Raw genomic sequence first — 7,052 nt, forward strand, 5'->3', positions numbered from 1 at the left:
AAATTCTTATGTAATTCGTTCAGGTGCGTGACCCACCCGGAGTCACATAATCAAGACCCACGGCTGGCTTGGGTCCTAAGGCTGGACACACATGGGGCTGAGAGGCTTGGAGAGTATTTGCCAGCAAATGAAGTCCAATTGCAGTTGTACTGCTCGGTCCCCACTCCATGGGCTGCAAATCTCCAGGAGCAGGGGAGCCAACTTACAGCTAAAACATGCCTGGGACACCCAGAAGATGGTGGACCGTTTGGCCGGGAAGACTTTGGAAAAGTCACCTCATCTCCACATCTCCTGGTGGTCGGGTTCCTCCCTCCAGCCTCTTTCCTAACAGTCTCCCCACCTGGGGAAGAAGCACCCTGAACAGCTGGCTGGGAATTTGTCCCTGGGATGAAGGGGATGGGGTAGGGGACGGAATAAGACACAAACCCTAGGTGTTTAGACAGGCACATGTCACTCTAATTTCCATCAGGAAGTGGAATTTCCCAAAGAATCAGGTTGCTCCAGTAATCAGATTGGGGCTTGAAGCAATCCTGCCACTTTGGCTGGTTCCCCAAAAAAAGCTGAAAATGGGTGCTCAGAGACACTGCAATTCACAAAGACTGCAGGGCTGTAAATGACACCTATCGCAAAAAAAAGTGTCTTAGGGTAAGTAAAGCCTTTATGAAGACTTGAAGAAGAAACATGGCAAAGAATCAGAGGGCACATCACTTAATGCCAGCCATGGCTGGTTTCATCAGTTCAAGGCTAGAGCCAACCTTCACAATGTAAAAGTAAGTGGGGAGGCAGCAAGTTCAGATAGGGTAGCTGTCCAGGAACTTCCGGAAACACTTTGAGAAATTATTGATGATGGTGTGTATTTACCCAAGCAGGTTTTTAATGTGGATGAGACACAACTGTACTGGAAGAGGATGCCGGACTGAAGTTACATCAGTAACTAGGAAAAATTGATGCCGGGGGCTTCCCTGGTGGCGCAGTAGTTGAGAGTCCGCCCGCCGATGCAGGGGACACGGGTTCGTGCCCCGGTCCGGGAAGATCCCACATGCCGCGGAGCGGCTGGGCCCGTGAGCCGTGGCCGCTGAGCCTGCGCGTCTGGAGCCTGTGCTCCGCAACGGGAGAGGCCACAACAGTGAGAGGCCCGCATACCGCAAAAAAAAAAAAAAAAAAAAAAGCTGCTCGACATCACAAATGATTCAGTTGGCCAAAAAGGGCATACGTGTCTTTCCTTAATTTAAGGAAATTAAGGAAAAATAGGCGGGAAATGCAAATCAACACTACAAAGAGGTATCACTTTGCACCAGAGTGGCCACCTTCACAAATTCTAAAAACAAGAAATGCTGGAGGGGGCGTGGAGAAAAGGGAAATCTGCTAAGCTGACACTGGGAATGTAAGTTGCTAACAGCCACTCTGGAAAAGTGTATGGCGTTTCCTAGAAAATCTAAAATATAGAGCTACACAGCAAATGGCACTAACGCCACTGGGAGTATATCTTGGAAAAACCATAAATCGACAGAACACAGGCACCCCAACGCTTAGTGCAGCCCTGTTTACAAGAGCATCACCTTGCAAGCAACCTAAATATCCTTGGAAGGAAAAATTGGATAAAGTAGATGTGGTACTTATGTACAATGGAATATTACTCGGCCATGAAATGATGAATAATGGCAGTTGCAGCAACTCAAATGGACCTAGATATGATCACACTAAGTGACATAAATAAGAAAGAGGAAGAAACGATATGAGATCATATTATCATATGATATCATTTAAAGGTGGAATCTAAAACTGGATACATATGAAATAACTTACAAAACAGAAACAGAGTCACAGACTTTAAAAAAGATTATGATTGCCAAAGGGGAAAAGTGGAAAGGGGGGAGGCATAAACCAGGTGGTTGAAATTAGAATGCATACCCTTCCGTAGAGAAAATAGGTAATCGTTAAGACTTACTGTATAGCATACAGAACTCGACTAAACACACTGTAATCACCAGAAAATAATATATAAGACTGGTAAGAATCTGAAAAAAGAATTTATTGATGTCACTCTGTAAGTTTATCAAGTGGATGTACAACAGAAAGAAACACAGCATTGAAAATCAGCTATACCCCATTATAAACATAAAGATAAATTACAAAGAGACAGAGAGAGAGAGAGAGAGAGAGAGAGAGAGAGAGAGAGAGAGAAAGAGAGGGAAATACTTTAAAAACTAGTTCAGGGGCAGTAACCCAACTTGCAGTCACATTATTGAGGCACCGAGCTCTCTAGGTTACTAAGGCTGGACACTCCTGGGGCTGAGTGGCTTGGTGAGGATGTGCCAGCAAATGCGGCCCCATTGGAGTTGTACTGCCCAGTCCCCACTCAATGGGTCCCAAATCTACAGGTTCAGGGGAGCCAACTTACAGCACAAACATGCCTGGGACACCCAGAATATGGTGGACCATCTGGGACGGAAGGGTTTGGATAAGTCACCTCATCTCCACATTACTTGGTGGTGGGGCTCCCCCCTCCAGCCTCCTTACTTAGAGACTCCCCACCTGAGGAATGCAGCACCCGCAACAGCTGGTTTTGCAGGCTTGGAATTTGTCCAGGGGATGAAGGGGAAGGAGAGGTAAGAATGAGACACAAGCCCGAGGTGTTTGGACAGGCCCATGCCACTCTAATTTCCAATCAGGAAGTAGAAATTCCCGAAGGCTCAGGTTGCCCCAGAAACCAGAATGTGGCTTGAACAAATTCTGCCACTTTCTGGCCCGTTCCCGAAACAACAAGTTGAAAACCAGTGCTCTGGGGCACTGGAATTCTTAAAGACAATAGTGCAGTAAATGACACTTACCGCAAAAAAAAAATCTTGGGTTAAGTAAACAAAAAGGACTTGAAGACACGGCAGAGTTGCAGGAAGAGATTTAAAGAGTTAGATTGGACTCGCCATTAAAGCACATGAAAATCTGCTCAATATCACCAATGATTTTGTTGGTCAAAAAGGGCGTAAGGTTTTTTCCTTAAAATATAAGGAAATATATTAAGGAAAAACACGTATGCAATTTTGGGCCAACCAAACAGGCAGGCAAGGAAATCAACACTACAAAGAGCTATCACTTCCCACCAGTCAGAATGGCCATCCTCAGAAATTCTAAAAACCAGAAGTGCAGGAGAGGGCATGGAGAAAAGGAAACCCTGCTACCTTGATGGTGGGAATGTAAATTGCTAACAGCCACCTGGAGAAGTGTATGGTGTTTCCTAAAAAATCTGAAAAACACAGCTACAGAGCATACAGCATTTCCACTCCTGGGCGTATATCTAGGGAAAACCATAAATCGACAACACACAGGCACCACAGAGTTTAGTGCAGCCTTGTCTACAAGAGACTGGATTTTGGAGCAATCTAAATGTCCTTGGAAGGAAACCACGGATAAAGAAGGTGTGGTAATTATGTACAATGGAATATTACTCAGCCATGAAATGAATGAAATAAGGAGAGTTGCAGCAACTCGGATGGAACTACATATGATCATACTAAGTGACATATGTCAAACAGAGAAAGAGACTTATTATAAGATATCACTTATTTGTGGAATCTAAAAATGGATACAAATGAACTAACTTACAAAACAAAAACAGAGTCACAGATTTAGAAACACACTTATGGCTACTAAATGGGAAAGGTGGAAAGGGTGACGCATAAACGAGGAGGTTGAAATGAGCATACATACCCTTCCATAGAGAAAAGAGATAATCGACAAGGACCTACTATACAGCACAGAGAACTCGAGTCAACAGATTGTAATCACCGGAAAAGAATATGTAAGACTGGTAAGAATATGAAAAAGAATTTATTGATGTCTCCTTGTAAGTGAATCAAGTGGATGTACAGCAGAATGAAAAACAGCATTGTAAATCAGTTATACTCCATAATAAAGATAAATTGCAAAAACAGAAAGAGAGCACAAATTTCTTAGTAAATTATTTGAGGGGCCGTGACCCAACCTGGTGTCACATCATGTAGATGCAGAGCTGGCTAGGGTCCTAAGGCTGGACACTCGTGTGGCTGAGCGAACTGGTGAGTATGTGCCAGCAAATGAAGCCCTATTGGAGTTGTACTGCCTGGTCCCCATTCCATGTGTCCCAAATATCCAGGGGCAGGGGAGCCAACCTACAGCTAAAACATGCATGGGACACCCAGAAGATGGTGGACCGTCTGGGCGGGAAGAGTCTGGAAAATTCACGTCATATTCACATCTCCTGGTGCTGGGGTTCCCCACTCCAAGCCTCTTTCCTTAGAGTCACCACACCAGGGGGAGGCACCACCCTCAAAAGCCGGATTGCACAGCTTGGGATTTGTCCCAATGATGAAATGGAAGAGGGGGAAGGAAGGAGACACAAGCCCTATGTGCTTGTACAGGCACATGTCACTCTGAATTCCAATCAGGAAGAGGAATATCCAAAGGGCTTATGTTGCCACAGTAACCAGAATGGGGCTTGAAGCAATCCTGCCGCTTTGTGGCCGCTTCCCAAAACAGCAAGTTGAAAACTGGTGCTCAGGGGCACAGCAATTCACAAATCCTGCAGGGTTGTAAATGACACCTAACCTCGAAAAATGTCTTGGGGTAAGTAATTGAAAAGGACTTGAACAAGGCAGAAATGCAGGAAAGGGATTTGAAGAGGTAGATTGGACTCACCCTAAAGCACATGGAAAGCCACACAACATCACCAATGAATGGGTTGGCAAAATAGGGTGTATGATTTTTCCGTAATATATTAAGGAAGAGTTTTTACGCCCTTTTTGGCAAACAAGACATGAGGGTGTGGGACTCGAGGGACATTGTTCCAGCTAATGATTAAGAACTCTCCAGACAATAGGGGCTTCTTAGACAATGGGTGAATTTCCAGGATGTCCGGCCCCCTTCCGAGAAGGAGGGAGATAACAAAATGTAAAAAAGGTGTCTGTCAAAGACCAATCAGGCAGCTGGGGAGAAGGAGGGAGATAACAAAATGTAAAAAAGGTGTCTGTCAAAGACCAATCAGGCAGCTGGGGAGAAGGAGGGAGATAACAAAATGTAAAAAAGGTGTCTGTCAAAGACCAATCAGGCAGCTGGGGAGAAGGAGGGAGATAACAAAATGTAAAAAAGGTGTCTGTCAAAGACCAATCAGGCAGCTGGGGACAAGTTCCCTCTCTGGTCCGAGCCTAAGCCGGGACCAATCAGCAGGAGAACACAACCAAATCTATAATTTACATACGGGGAAATGGGAACCTATAAAACTGACATATTCGCGCCCAAAAGGGTTCCTTCTTCGACCTCCTGCGTGAGGACCAAGGAACCCCGGTGCACCGGCCTTCAATAAACCTCTTGCGTTTTGCATCGACTTCCGACTCTTGTTGTTTCCTGGGCGAGTCGAAAATCCTAGGAGACCGCGCAGGTCTAACAAGGGAAATGCAAATCAATACTACAAACACATACCATTTCACACCACTCAGAATGGCCATCGCCACGATGTGTAAAAACAAGAAATGAAAGAGAGGGCGTGAAGAAACGGGAATCCTGCTACACTGATTGTGAGAAAGTAAATTGGTAGCAGACACTCAGGAGAAGTGTATGGCATTTCCTAAAAAATCTGAAAAACACAGCTACAGATCATACAGCATTTCCGTTCCTGGGCGTATACCATGGGATAACCATAAATTGACTTGACACAGGCACTGCAACATTGGTGTAGGCTTGTTTACAAGAGCCTCGACTTGGAAGCAATCTAAATGTCCCTGGAAGGAAACAATGGATAAATAAGATGTGGTACTTATGTACAATGGAATATCACTGAGCCAGGAAATGAATGAAATAAGGAGAGTTGCAGCAACTTGAATGGAACTAGATACGATCATACTAAGTTACATAAGTCAGAGTGAGAAAGAGAATTATCAAATATATCACTTATAAGTGGAATCAAAAATGGATACAAATGAACTAACTTACAAAACAGAAAAAAGAGTCAAATTTAGAAAACACACTTATGGCTTCTAAAGAGGAAGTCTGGGTGGGGGAAGGCATAAACCAGGACGTTGAAATGGCCAAACATACCCTTCCATAGACAAAATAGGTAATCGACAAGGACCTACTGTATAGCACAAAAAATTCTACTTAACACACTGTAATCACCGGAAAAGAATATATGACACTGGTAAGAATCTGAAAAAGAATTTATATAGATGTCTCTCTGCAAGTGAATCAAGTGGATTTACAGCAGAAAGAAACACAGCACATCATCTAGACCACAGTTGGCTAGGGTCCTAAGGCTGGATACTCCTGAGCTGAGTGGATGGCTGAGGATGTGTCAGCAAATGCAGTCCCATTGGAGTTGTATTGCCTGGTCCCTACTCCATGAGTCCCAAAGCTCCAGGTGCAGGGGAGGCAACCTACAGAAACACATGCCTGGGACACTCAGAGGATGGTGGATCGTCTGGTCGGAAAGAATGTGGAAAAGTCACCTCATCTCCATATCTCATGGTGGTCGAGTTCCACCCACCAGCCTCTTTCATTACACTCTCCCCACTTGAGGAAGGCAGCACCTTGAAGAGGCTGCTTTGCACAGCTTGGAATTTGTTCGGTGGTTATAGGGGAAGGGAGGGAAGGAATGAGACACAATCCCCAGGTGTTTGGACAGGCAGCTGCCACTCTAATCTCCATTTAGGAAGAGGAATTTCCTTAAGCTTCAGCTTGCCCCAGGAACAACAATTGGGCTTGAAGTAATCCTGCCCATTTGTGGCCTGTCACGAAACAAGTTGAAAACCTGTGCTCAAGGGCACTGCAATTTACAGTCTGCAGGGTTGTAAATGACACCTATCAACAAAAAATGTCTTGGGGTAAGTAATCAAAAAGCATTTGAAAGCAAGGCAGAATTTCAGGAACCGGATATCAAGAGGTGGATTGGACTCGACATTAAGGCACAGGAAAAGGTACTCAACATCACAAATGATTCGGTTGGCCAAAAAGGGCGTATGCGTTTTTCCTTAACATATTAAGGAAAAACCGGACTCCCATTTTGGCTAACCAAACAGGTAGAA

This window comes from Tursiops truncatus, chromosome 3 (assembly GCF_011762595.2).
Source record: "Tursiops truncatus isolate mTurTru1 chromosome 3, mTurTru1.mat.Y, whole genome shotgun sequence".
In the NCBI taxonomy this organism is placed as follows: Eukaryota; Metazoa; Chordata; class Mammalia; order Artiodactyla; family Delphinidae; genus Tursiops; species Tursiops truncatus.